The 14,011-nt window shown below is 47.1% G+C and overlaps 1 protein-coding gene across 2 annotated transcripts in view; it reads right to left on the bottom strand.

The window, feature by feature from the left end:
• MCU (mitochondrial calcium uniporter) overlaps positions 1–14,011 on the bottom strand; it is a 774,118-nt gene that overhangs the window by 16,373 nt on the left and 743,734 nt on the right. The window lies entirely within an intron of this gene.

The raw sequence follows: 14,011 nt of genomic DNA, 5'->3' as shown, positions 1-14,011 counted from the left end.
CTGGGTTGAATCCATAATCGTTATTTAGCTCACTTAGTCATCCCAGTTCAGACACAGCCATATGCAAATCAGTCTTGACCCAGTTTTGACCCTGTGTCTCATGGGAGCAGTCCAGCCTGAACTACCAAGCCATGTCTTCCCTGGACCGGAAGCAAGCCTCCTTGTATCGGTTTTGGGCTTCAGCCCTCATCAGCCAGGCTAGCTTGAATCCAGTGGCAAAATAAGCAAAGGAACTATGTCTGGGCATACCCTGTCAACTTAGGGCGAACAAAGCAAACACAAGGAGACGATGGACGGAGCGCTGAAACTTTTCAGACACTCACCCCCAGCCAGGCAGGGTCACCTGGTGTGAAACAATGGCAATGAGATACCGGCTAATTAACAGGCAGACCTGAACGTGGTTTTGACCGAGTAGTATCCGCAAGATTATCATTAAATGCGAATAGTGGTTATGTGGGTGCCTGGCCTGGTTGAAGTACTTCAGTCAACACATTAGTCTTCACTTCCACAGTGAGAAGCTGAAAGTCTAGAACTTCTGCTGCCCTTCGTATAACAACTGACAACAAGAAATTTCCTCTATGGTAGAGAAAGACACAAGGCCAGTGCCTGAAGAAGTATCCAGGCAATTGGCACCATCAAATTCTTCAGATCAGTTTTTCACATCATATTGGGGAACTCAGTAACTCTTCATTGCAGTCGTCATTGTCTAAGCTAGTGTCAAAAAGATTGTGTAAAATGTGGGCCCTACCACGTGCTAAGGGCATGTATCAAAATCTGAAGTATTGTCAAGGGACTGCTTGCCAATTGTAGTCGGGCACAATGTCTGTGAAGGTGTTGGTGGATTCTATTAAGAGTAAGATAGCACGATGGCTGTACATCTGTTGTCGGTGGAAAAGGTAACAGTGTAGTGAATGGTGCTAAGACCAAAGTTGGCTTTGAATCGGATACGGAGGCAAGGAGCATAGATTGTGTCAAGGGCTGACCTGCTGGTAGAGGTCCGACTGCAGATCCTTGGGATCGTCGCAGGCCTAGAAGTTGTGCCCTGTCCCCAGGCACCATAAGCAGACTTCATGTGTTTTCAGCAGTTCATACATGGTTTAAATCGAGAGATTTTCCCCTGCACACTTGATAGGTACGGTGAAAATACAGGTCTTAAGACCAGAGAGAAGCACCGGATCAGAGTTGTGAAGGCACAGAAAGAAAGTCCACTTGCCACTTCCGGAAGAGAATTACGTCTGCACATAACTGCATGATGCCACCTGCAGGTACACATGAGTACTGCTTTAAAGCTTTCAGATGCAGTCTGACACCTGGGAAATATGCACAAGGTGAGGAATCTGCAGTTAGAAGTATCCATCAGAAATGTCTTCCAACTGCCCACAAGCTGTAGTTTAGCACCTTCTAAGCTAGCTCACACAGTCTGGCTATTTTTTTTTTTAAAGAAGAGCTACAAAACTGAGGCTTAACGCCCCGAATCATCTCAAATGCTGATCAATATATATGTAAAGTACATGGGCGAAGATTTCTTTAGCAGTGGCAGATAATTGGCAGCACTGACCTTCAAGGTTATCATTCTTGAATCATAACTCACTGTTTTTAACCATATTAATACATGATAATGGACATATCTGGTAAAGCGTGACATTGATTATGCTCCCAGATTAGAGTATTTACCTTTAGAACACTCTCGAGGGGATACTCTCTCCCTTGGCCCCAGAATGGATGTGGATTTCTAAAAGTAACTGCTCTCGCATGCTGATAGGTGGCATTGTCAAACTCCGGGATAGGCTCACACCAGCCGGGAAGTGACAGAGCAGAGCCACATATAGGCACCACGCCCTTTTCCATAAGTGGACCCACCAAGAGAGACTGCTGGGGGTAGTACGCTGAATATAACTTGGGACCTTTTTAACAGTCACCGGTCCACTCCAGAAAATGGAGAGGAGGTATGACATGGGGAGGAATCTGCTGTTAGAGTATCCACCAGAAACCACGTTACTGAAGGAAAGTAACTTGCTCTCTTGATAAAACCTCTAACCTCAAATGCCTAAACGTATGAATAGATAATAAAGCAGTGCCACACAATAAACAGAGGAATTTGAGGAGTAGACAACCAAAAATCTTTCTGGATTGAGAGGACAACATTTCCCTTCACAAGTACCTGTTGAGGTAGAAGTGATTGGTGAATAAATGCACCAATAAACAGGGTGCAGCCTGACAGACGTCTAGGACAGGAACACCCCATGGCCAGCACAAGCAGTGGAAGCAGTCTAGGCACTGGCCAAGGAGCCTGTAGTCCCTCAGTGGGATGCTTCTTAGAGAGGGCATAGCAAGTCTTTATGCACAGGATGATCCACCTTGATAGCGTTAATTTCTGTACTGCTTTACTCTTTTCTTAGCACTGGCAAACCCCACAACAAGCGGCCATCTACTTTTTTGTCCCCTGCATGCACCATGTAGAATATGAAACCTTCATATGGTCTAGAGGGATGGGGTGGAGAGAAAAATTTGAACAGGGTGATGGATTGACCGACGTGAAGGGCACTACAACCTTTTGGCAGAAAGGAAGCAAGAGGTCTCAGAATCACTGACACGAAAGAAAGTGCTGTACGCGCTGCACTGACAGCACCTGAAGCTCACTGCAATGGAGCGCAGAGGTAAATACGATAAGGCAAACAGTCTTGATAGGGAGGAGCTATAGAGATCAGCTATGCATGGATACAGCATGCAGATTAGAAATGTAAGGTTCAAGTTAAGTTCCTATTGAGGCATAATGAAAAGAATGGGTGGAAACGTGTTACACTGCTTTCAGGAATCTCATCATAATGGGTGTCTTGAACAAAGAAAACGTATACGTTTATTGTAAAAACGCTGAGAGAGTCAAAATATAACCTTTAACTGCGCCCAAAATAAATCCTTCCAGGGTTAGACATAAAACAAACCAATCCAAAATTCAGATAGCTTGGTCTCTAGGGGATCAAGGTGACAGCCCCCATATCAGGCCACACATTTCATCCAACATCCCAAATAGATACGTTTACTTGAAGGGCATCTAGCCGCAAGAATCACATCCAATACTTTCCCAGGTATGTTGAAACTGCTCAGTTGTCGGAGCTCAATCTTCATGGATAGAGGTGTAGCCTGTGGAGTTACGGGTACAGAACCTTGCCCTGTTGCTGGGCAAGGAGGTCTTCCTGAAGAGGCTGACAGGTCAGAGGTCAAATACTCTAGCTCATAAAGTTGGAGTACCACACTTTTGGTCCAGTCTGGAGATATGAAAAGGACATAAGCTCTGTCTGTGCTGATCTTTCTTAGAACTCGATGCAGCAGAGGCAGCAGTGGAAAGGTGTACAGGAGCACTGTGCCCAACTACAGACTGAATGGTTCACATAATGCTACTTGTGTTCCGCCATTTGACATCTGCTGAGATTGTCCACCCTGGTTTGGAATGACCCTACCAGCTGATGACAACCATGGAGAAGCTGTGAAAATCCAGTCATCTCCAAACGGTGCTTGATGCAGTACCACATGGCAGTCATGCTGTCCTTCAAGACCCACATTGGCCTCCCTTTGATGTTTGGGAGAAAGGCTTCCAGAGCTAGAAGACATGCAACTCCAGAAGAGTATTGTGGAACGTTGGTTCCAATGGGACAATTGACCCCTAATCACCACCTATCGAAGGACACCCCAAACTGGAGACAATGTATGTATCACTTCTCTGAGCTCTGGGCTTGGACAACTGCCTGCTGCATGACAAGTTGAGGTCCACCTGCCATCAGTGAAGGGTCTGGGCTATCTCTTAGAGGCAGATTTTGTCTGACAGCTGAGCCCAATGGAAATGGAGGCCCAATTGCAAGGCCCACATACTCCAGCAGGCAGGAGGGAGCAGGAGAATTAATGAGATCAGGAGTCAAAGACGTTTCAGAACCGTCATCACTGAGACTCAGAATTGAGTCCAAAACATCAGGATAATATCCTGAATATCCAGGTCGTGCTGCAGGGATGGAAACACACTGAACACCATTGTGTCCAGGATGGCCTTGATGAAGGGGACGCTGTAAGCCGGCTTCAGCTGTAAACTTTGTTTGCAGATGGAAAACCTAGGAGATGAGAGTGTGACCATTATCTGAAGGGGGTCGGAGCATGACTGCAGTGAGCCTATCTTGAGCAGTCAGTCATTGAGGTTTGGGGATACATACATGTGTTTCTGACATGACTTTCATGAACACTCGATAAGGCCGAAGAGCAGAATGGCATGTTGAAACAGCTCTGACCCTCCTATGAAACGAGAGTAGAGTCTTAGGGACTGCATGACGACAGATGAAAGGACACATCCTGCAAGTCCAAGGTTACCATCTGGTCCAACGGTCAGGGCTGAAAAAAAAACCGGGTCTTTGTCCTTCCCTAGGAAGGTGCACTATGAATTATAATGAGTAATACTCATCGCTTTCTTTGACCAAAAGCAATGGGAATTCCTTCAGAAGGACGGCACATCGAGAACCCTTCTTTTTAAACTGAGGCAGAGGCCGACAAAGGGGTGAAAAAAAGTAGGAATCGGGGAGTGAGCTGGGAGGAAGGAGATCAGAACATGAACAAACAGATGAAAAAGGAACCAATACCAGGAACAAGCAAATCAGGATACCAAACACAGATATCAGACTTACAATTGAGTGAAACAATGATGCAGAGATAAAACACCTCAATAAAGGTCTTAGTTTTGCCTCTACCCATCACAATGATTTCCTCAAACTTAAGATGGAGATGGCAGAGTTTCACAGAAAAATTAGACCGGGTTTTCTTTGATAACTCAGGAACAGATGATTAAGATGTACCCAATAAGAACACTGGCTTACGAAATAGATCCACATTTGTTCCAGCTGCATATGAAACTCCTCCAGAAGAGCTAGTATTTTGAACAGGCAAAGAATCAGGAACTAGACAACCTTAAGAAAAAGAGACCATTCTAAAATATTAATAGGAAGGAAAGAGAAGCCCTCCAACAGCTGTCGGGAGATCCTTCAATTGTTTTTCAACCAGCCGATAAAAGTGGAGCTGTGGTTATCCTTCCCATGGAGATGTATCACGCGCAGAATGTCTACGACTGCTTAATGACACAATTACAAACGTTAACAAGAGCCTTGCCAAGCACTGGATGACTAACACAGTGTTCCTAGCCAGAAAGCAATCAAGGGACACATTTTTACATATTCCAAACGGTACATAAGAACATGGAAGAGTTATATTGACTACATCCTCCTTAATTGCAAAAGTGCTAAAGATGAAGTGAAAACTGTTTCAGAATGGCTGAATGAACTCAACCTGCACTTTAACTTAACTTCACTACTAGAATTGAGCAACCGGATTTGGCCTTCTTAGACCTACATATTTACCCAGAGTAGCACTTCAAAGACAGAGGTTTCGTATAATGCAATTGATAGAAATAGCCTTCTCCATTTCATTTCATTTCAATATCTTTATTCGATTGTAGATTTTACAATCATAAAAGTTCATTTTAAAATCACATAATTAAAACGGTTACAGTTCATTATCAAAGGCAATTAATGACACAATAAACAGTACAATATATCAGACAATAGGGCAAGGGAAGTATGTAGTTAAAAATATAAATAACTGTAAGCTTAAAAATCACCAGCACACATTTTTTACATCATGATTAGCCGTCCATGCTTTTCCTAAAGCAGATGGCTTTTTTTAAAAAATTACAAATAAACAGGGTACAGTCAATATTCAGTAGTTGTAAATAATAGAGTGCGGGTTTAATTTGTGTGAAGCTCAATTTTTTAAGACATGGTTTAAGATATAGATTCCGTGGAGTAGAGTAGTAAGGGCAGATAAAAAGGAAGTGGGCCAGATCTTGAGGAGACTTCCCGTCGCAGCCACAAGCTGGCAACACTTCGCCCCGCTGAGCGCCACTGGGGAATGCCAGTAGAAGATGGTAAAGGTCAAAACGGAACCTTATTAAAAGGAACCGTTCATAGCTGGACATGGGCCATGTCAAATAAGGTTCTATTTGCAAGCATGTTTTTAGCAATAGATGATTCCTGACACTGACCTTCTGTGTCTCAGCCTCTTCTCTGTCGGTACATCTTAACAAAACTATGGCATTCTTGACCAGGTTCACATCAGGTTTTCTAATTGTATTTGGGGCATAAAACAAATCACATCGGCCTATTGTCGTTAGGCTATCCTTTATATACTTTACCCACGGTATCTTAAATCTCCCGTCTAGCTGTAGAGCTTCTTTCAGTAGGGCGTGTGTTAGTGGAATTTCGCTGTTTAGCCAACATTTCAGCCAGCATAAAACTGGACTTATTGCTATTCTGTCACCTAGAAAGGGGACCCCCAGCTCCTCATGTACTGAGTAGTTCCCAATACCCCTGGGCAGTCTTAAGATCTTTTTTAAGAAGTTATTTTCTGCGACCTCTAGGTCTTTAACCTTACGATAGCCCCAGAGCTCGCTCCCATAACAGGCAATAGCAACGCTTTTTGCCTGGTACAATTTAAGCAGTGCGGCCAAGGGGCAATTGCCGATCTTTTTTGCAAAGCCAAGGATGGCCGCATTGACCCGTGTAGTTTCACCCTTCTTTTTGGAGACTGCTGGTCCCCATGATAACTTTTGATCTATCAGAACCCCGAGGTAAGAAAAGGAGTTGGTTGAAGGGATTTTTTCCCCGTTTAAACTGAAGTGACCAGGTTTCAGAATGCCCTTACCTGTTTTCATAACGAAAGACTTGGAGTTGTTTATACTTAAACCACGTGACTCCATAAATTTGTGGAAGGAGTTTAAAAGTTTCTGGAGGCCGTTTGCTGTTCTAGAAATAAGAACAGCATCGTCGGCGTAGAGTAGGACAGGTACCCCTAGCCTTCTCCAATTTGATAGTTTCCATCCTCGCTCGCTGAAGGAAAATCTTCGTGTAGGCCAATTATTTCACCTCAGACTAAACTGCATGGATCTGTGCATATATGAGAAACACCCGGAAAAACTCACTAAGAAATTAACAGAAAAGACTTATCCTGATAAAAATATCAGAAAGCTAAGAAGAGGGCAGCAAAAAACAACAGAGAACAGTTTTTGACTCCCAAAGTAAGATGAGATACTGACAAGCTGTTCTGTGTCACAACATTCTGTCTGAGCATTCTTGAAGTTAAGAAACTAGTGAACAAACTCTGGAGAATAGTAAACTCAGGACAAGGGAATACTGACAACCCTTGTTTGCTTTTCGGAAAGGCTGCAACCTATGCAACATGTTAGTCCACACTCATCATGTGAAACCAAACTTTGTCAGGGGCCATTTCCCTTGAGGACACTGCAGTGTTTGTCAAATTTACAAAAAAAATTCAAAGCAACCCCCTGGCAACTTAAGTAGTTTACCAACTCGAACTCCATAAATTTGATCTACATGATAGAATGTCCCTGAAACATTCTATATATTGGAATGAGGACACAAGCGATAAGAATCGGGATTATTAAACATTGCAGTACCTTTATGTGTACCAAGAATTTGCAATGCAATAGGTCTCGCAGCATTAAAGTTTGAGTTAATGGCATTGTATATGACAATGTGTTGCATGATTTTTTTTGTTGCAAACTCTGTATTGTAACTACACCCAGCCATACTAGTCCATCACTTACTGTGTGCCTCTTGTAAAAGAGCAGAATGTTGTCACTCACAGTGAAGGTAGCCCAAAGGATGAAGTAGGCTGACCCATCGCCCCATTTTTTGCTGTATTGGGAAGAGAAAAAACTGTGAATGACAGCCGACCAATGGATGAAGAGGGTTGGCTAAAAGCCCCTTTAACTGAGTATAACGAGCGAGGTAGAATTGGGGACCGGGGATTTTAGAGTATGGTTTCAGATCACATCCCTACCAAAGGCCAATCATGTTAGGTTTTAGAGATGCCTATGCTTCCGTCCATGGTTTTCTAGGTGGTACCAATAAGGCTGGGCAAGGGGGGGAAGTCCACCTTGAATGAGGCGGGGCCCAATGTGCTCTTGAAGGCAGGTTGGCTAGGCAAGGCTCTTGTATTTTTTTCCATTTTCCATTTTATTAAAATAAAAGTCTCATCTGTATAATTCTGGTCACTTCTGCTCTCCAACTCGAGCAAGTGCACTTCATGATTTATTCTGTACGTAAACCAAAATGCATTGCGTTTGATTCTGCTCATCTATGGCCACTGAAAATAGTGGTATCTATTTCGGTTTTCTCACCTGCCAGTAGACACTGTCTTACCTAAATCCATGGAGAGCGTCCGCTCTGCCACCTGCACCGCAGTGCACGTGGGTCCTGGAGTAAACCCAACTCTTTAGTTCTGGTGAGACACCGTGTGGTTCACTCATCACACGACTACTTTCTGGTCCCATGCTGGAGTAAATTCACCCAGCCTAGCCTAGTATTTCAGTTAAATACCTCTGAATGCTGGGATATACGTTCAAGAGCAAAACCATATACAACTTGCTAAAACTCCAGGTTGAGCAGTAGGCGTCACCCATGACGTGGAGCAAAACAAATCGTGATTGCTGGATTCATCAGTAAAACTTCTAATTTATGTGTTAATATTTAGTGCCATGTATTCAAGGGTTAAGGTTAATTAGAGGATTCCCCTGCATCATTGTGTGTCTTTTTCAGTGAGTCATCCTGAGTTGCACTGGTATGCCTAACTAACGCCTTGAAGTTTTTATATACCAACATTGTATAGGGGCTATAGTTTGTAGAAGTAATAACAAACGCACGTCTGCCATTGCTTGTTTTTCCTGGTAAGTTGGAGTGTGGCTAGCGGCTCACCCTACCCCTCTCGGGGTGGGGCCAAGAATACCTGGCATATGGCTGCTCCCTGTCTGGAAAGGTTTAGTCAGCAAAATAAATAAATGATGGAATGTAATAAAATTCATCTAAGGATCACCATCCACCTCTTTTTATGTAAGGTAAGTAGCAGGGTATGTACAATGTACGAGCCGTAGTTCACTCTCCTGAAAGGCCTCAGGGTGCACCTCTCAGGTGTCCCAAAAGCCTCAAACGTCTGGACTGCTCTATGCCTGCTCAAGAGGAGCATAATCTAGCCGCTCAGGCAAGACTTTCCTTGGGTGGCACAGTGAGCAAAAAATCAGATGGAATGTAATGCTCCCAGAACAATTTCCAGTGGTTACGATTAAGTCACTCGTTCTTATTCATAACTTTTGGTCTCACAGACTAGGCACGAGGGCACTTGACAATTATGTATCGGGCAAACTTTAAAAAACACGAGGAGAATGAATAAAACACCACAAAACTGCCTGAAATGGATTGCAGAGCTCCTCAAATAGTCATAACAGTGCACAGCACCCGACTGAGGTGATTTGTAGGACGCAGATATACTACATGGAGCCTCCACGGAGACCAGGAGTAAAGGCTCAAGGAACACAACCTTGCCCTTGTCCTCAATGACCCTCATGGACATCATAGAGCAAACAGAACTGGATGACCTACTAAAATATTACATGAAAAACCACAAATTATCTCCAGTGCTAGCACATTGTCATTATTACTCAATCTGGCGATCTTGGAAAGATGAAAGGTGGAGCCGAGTAAGCCGGCAGTCCTGCTTTGTGTATCACATGTGGCCAGTCCTGACCTTTAGCCTGCGTTAAATTCAATTCCACTCATTGCAGTTTTGCCTGTCACATTACAAGCGTGGACTCTCATACCCCAGCATGTTAAGTGCTTCTAGTAACAAAAGCCAGGGCTGATTAAATATGTTCTTGTGACGTGTCATGGGAACATTAGGCAGCCATCGGACAGGATTCACATCTGCCCGTGCCTATTGGGGGCCAGGTTAATATGTTTCTCCAATGGAATAAAAAGGAAGGTCGGACTTACCTCTGCGTTCCCTGCCGGGCTCCCTTTTCTCGCTCATGAAGGAACTCCTGAGCCCTGGGCAGCTGCAAGTATTGCAAAGTTTCAGGCGCTCCGTGGGTGGGTGGGTGGGTGGAACTAGTTAAGTCAATTTCTGTAATCTGACTTCCTGGTCGGAAGCGCTGCCCTGCCTCGGCCGCTCGTTGGCATTTATACGTCTCTGAATTTCTTCGCACGCATTTCGCTGCTTGCCAAGTGCAGACATCAGAATTGCGGTAAAGGGCACCTGATCGTGCGAGGCCTTCATCCGCTTGTATTCCGGAACTCGGTGTCAGAGCAGGCGCTGGGAGGGGCGACACGACCCGTGCAGCTGCACAGCCCCATCTCCCACTAACCCTTCTTGCACAATGGCATGGGGCCTCGTGCCAGGCCAGTCCTGAAGCCTGACCACACTTCTGCTGACAGAAATCACAAGACGTGCGCGCGCACTGGCAAAAACGAAACCTGTGGTGGGGCGGGACTTCTGTCTTTTGCCAGAAGCCCACGCCCACGGAGTGCCTGGACAGAGAAGCAGTGGAGACGCGGGGCTCCCATGCCCGAGGGAGAGCCCCGCAGAGGCTGAAGAAGTCCGGAGTGGTGGTGAGTGGGGCTTAGTTGTAGGGGGGACGGCGGGGGTCTTGATACGTTCATGTGTGTGTGTGAGCGTGTGTGTGTATGTGTGCGGCGGCGGGAGGGGGGTGTCTCTGTATGTATGTGTGCGTGCGTGTATGTGCGCTCGTGTGCGTCTGTGTGTGCGCATGCGTAAGCAGGGGGAGGTGTGGCTGTATGTGTTAGGGCTTCCCAGGAAACAGGAGATGTGCACCCGCGCGCGCGGCCCGCTCCGATCAGATTATGCGCGCGGCCATCTCTTGTCTCCTGGGAAGCTGAGCCGGTGACAATAGGTCTCTAGCGAGACCGCGCTTTCGCTCGGTAATCGCCACTAGACCTAAAAAGGAGATCAAGCTTACAAAATGTCTTGGAAAAGTTATTCTGCAGATGAACTTCAATTATGTGTCATTGAACACTGTCAAGTAAACCACATGGATATGACTAGACTGCTTTTACGCTATGTGCAATGTTGGATCCACAGACTGAGGACTAATAGAAAGGGGTCAAATGTGAATTCGAGAGTTATAATAACCCTTCTATTTTTCTTTGTGTCAAAAATCGCAAACCGATGGAACGCACCTTCCAATACCACTGTATGGGGCTCTTGATTTGGATAAATGCTTAGAGGAGTGATCAGATGGGAACAATTATTATTGTAATTATTTTTTTAGTGCTCCTCCTCATACAAGTCCCCGGGCATCACAGACAAGAGAACCCTCCTGATCAATCGTACTCCCTCCTGTTCTGCATTCATCTCACCACAGGCACCAACATTCCTTCTTCTACATCCTTATCGATATCACCCCTAAGAATACTGGGTTCTAAGAGTTTTTTAAGGTATTCTCCTTCCCTTAACTATACGTCAACAAATAGGGCTAAATTGTAGTTTGAAAGGTTTTTTTTACCCGTAGAACGCATCGGTTTTGTGTTTCTTCACATTTGCAATAGTTTTACAATAATATGCAGTGTGGTAAAAAAATAAATACACACCGGGAACGGTTTCATAATGTGCCCTTGGGGCGTGCTCCAATCAATCGATCAATCAGAGTACTTGTAAAGAGCGTTACTTACCCGTGAGGGTCCAAAGGCGCTGAGGGGAGGGGGGGGGGGGGGGGGAGGGGGTGCTGCTACAGTAGGTCTTAGGTCTGCCGTATGTGGGTAGGGTGGGTTTTCCAGGTGTTGACGGCGAGGTAGGAGAACGATCTGCTGCCCGAAGTCGTTCGTTGGATGCGGGGGGACAGCGGCGAGGCTGGCGGAGCGGAGCTGGCGGGTGGGGGTGTGGAAGCTGAGTCTGCTGTTCAGCTAGGCTGGTCCGGCGTTGTGGAGTGCTTTGTGTGTGTGGGTGAGGAGCTTGAAGGTGATTCTGTTGTCAACGGGGAGCCAGTGTAGGTCTCTTAGGTGGGGTGTGATGTGGCTGCGGCGGGGGACGTTGACGATCAGTCGGGCGGAGGAGTTTCGGATGCATTGTAGTCGTCGTAGGTGTTTGGCTGGGATTCCTGCTTAGAGTGCATTGCCGTAGTCCAGTCTGCTGCTGACGAGGGCCTGTGTCACCGTTCTTCTTATTTCGGTCGGGATCCACTTGTAGATCCTGCAGAAAGTGTTGTAGCAGGAGGAGGAGACAGCATTGACCTGCTTAGATGGAGAGGGAGGAGTCGAGGATGAATCCTAGATTGCGTGCATGGTCGGTGTCGGTGCTGTTCCCAGTGTGGTCGGCCACCAGGAGTCGTCCCAGGCTGAGGGGGTGGGTCCGAGGATGAGGACCTCCGTCTTGACCATGCTCAGCTTCAGACGGCTGCTCCTCATCCAATCGGCGACAGCCTTCATTCCCTCGTGGAGGTTGGTTTTGGCGGTGTCTGGGTCCTTGGTGAGGGATAGGATGAGCTGGGTGTCATCAGCGTAGGAGATGTTGAGTTCGTGATGGCGGGCCACTTGTGCGCCGCAGATGATGTCGGTGGCTTTGGATCGGAAGGGTGGGAGGCGGACGCTCTGGGTTCTGCCGGAGAGGAAGGAGGTGGTCCAGTCAAGAGTCTTCTCTTGGATTCCGGCTTCTAGGAGGCGTTTCTTTAGAGTGCGATGGCAGACCGTGTCGAAGGCGGCTGACGGGTCCAGGAGGATGAGGGCTAATGTTTCGCCGTTGTCTAGTTGGCGCCGGATGTAGTCTGTGGCGGCGATGAGGGCTGTCTCGGTGCTGTGGTTTCGTCTGAATCTGGACTGGGACGGGTCCAAGATGTTGTCTTCGAGATGGCAGGCCAGTTGCATGTTGACGATTTTCTCAATGACCTTTGCCGGGAACGGGAGCAGGGAGATGGGCCGGATGTTCTTGGGGTACTCTTTGGGCTTCTTGAGGAGGGTGTTGATTTCGGCATGCTTCCAGCTTTCCGGGAATGTTGCTATTTCGAAGGAGATGTTGATGACCTTCCGTAGTTGGGGTGCAATGGTTGCGTCTGCTTTGTTGAATACGTGGTGTGGGCACGGGTCAGACGGAGATCCTGAGTGAATGGAGTTCATGACCTTGCGTGCCTCGTCGTTGTTGATGATGGACCAGGAGGTCAGGCGGTTGGCGCTGGTGGTGTTCACAGGGGAGGTGGAGTCTGGCGTAGTCGGGGCGGTCATGGTGTTGAAGCTGTTGTGGATGTCCGCGATCTTGCGGTGGAAGCAGATGGCTAGTGAGTCGCACAGTTCTTGTGAGGGCGGGATGTCGGCGTTGGCGCTGGGGTTGGAGAGTTCTTTACGATGCTGATGAGCTCTTTGCTGTTGTGTGAGCTGTTATCCAAGCGATCTTTGAAGGAGGATCTCTTGGCTAATCTGATGAGGTGGTGGTGTCTGCGGGTGCGTCCTTGTGGGCTGAGTGGCTGTCTGGTGTTCGTTCGGGGAGCCATGTCTTCTCCAGTTTCCGGCATGCGCGTTTAGAGGTCTGGAGCTCATCTGTGAACCAGGTGGCTCTTGTTGGCGTGGCTGTTGGAGGGTTTCTTGCTTGGGGTGAGGGTGTTGGCGCAGTCGTCGATCCACTGTCGGAGGTTTCGGGCTGTGGCGTCTGGGTTGGTGGGGTCGGTGGGTGGGTTCTTGGCGAGGGAGGTGATCAGCTGGTCTTCGGTGTCTTTGCTCCAGCAGCGGCGAGGCAGCTGTTGGGTGCGGTGGTTGGTTTCTTGAAGGTGAAATGGATGCAGCGGTGGTCGGTCCAGTGGAGTTCGGTGGTGTGGTCGAAGGCGACGTGGGAGCCTTTGGAGAAGACGGGATCCAGCGTGTGGCTGGCAGCGTAGGTGGGTGCAGCGACGAGTTGTCTGAGGCCCAGGTTGGCGGAGTTGGTGTAGTTGTTGTTCTCGAGGAGGAAACAAGGAGGCAGCAAGGAGGCAGGAACCAGGCAGTCAGGTGACTAGCAGTGGCGTGGGGGAGCCCTGCCTGCAAGCAGGGTCAAAGGTCACAAAAAAGCGCAGAAAGGTCACAACAAACGGTGGGAAATGAGTGGCACAAAGGTCACAAGAAAGGGCAGAAAAGGTCACAGAAAACGGGGG

Source organism: Lissotriton vulgaris, chromosome 5, assembly GCF_964263255.1.
Source record: "Lissotriton vulgaris chromosome 5, aLisVul1.2, whole genome shotgun sequence".
Taxonomy (NCBI): domain Eukaryota; kingdom Metazoa; phylum Chordata; class Amphibia; order Caudata; family Salamandridae; genus Lissotriton; species Lissotriton vulgaris.
Note: the sequence above shows the minus strand (reverse complement) of the source record. Positions and strands in the feature narration are given on the sequence as shown.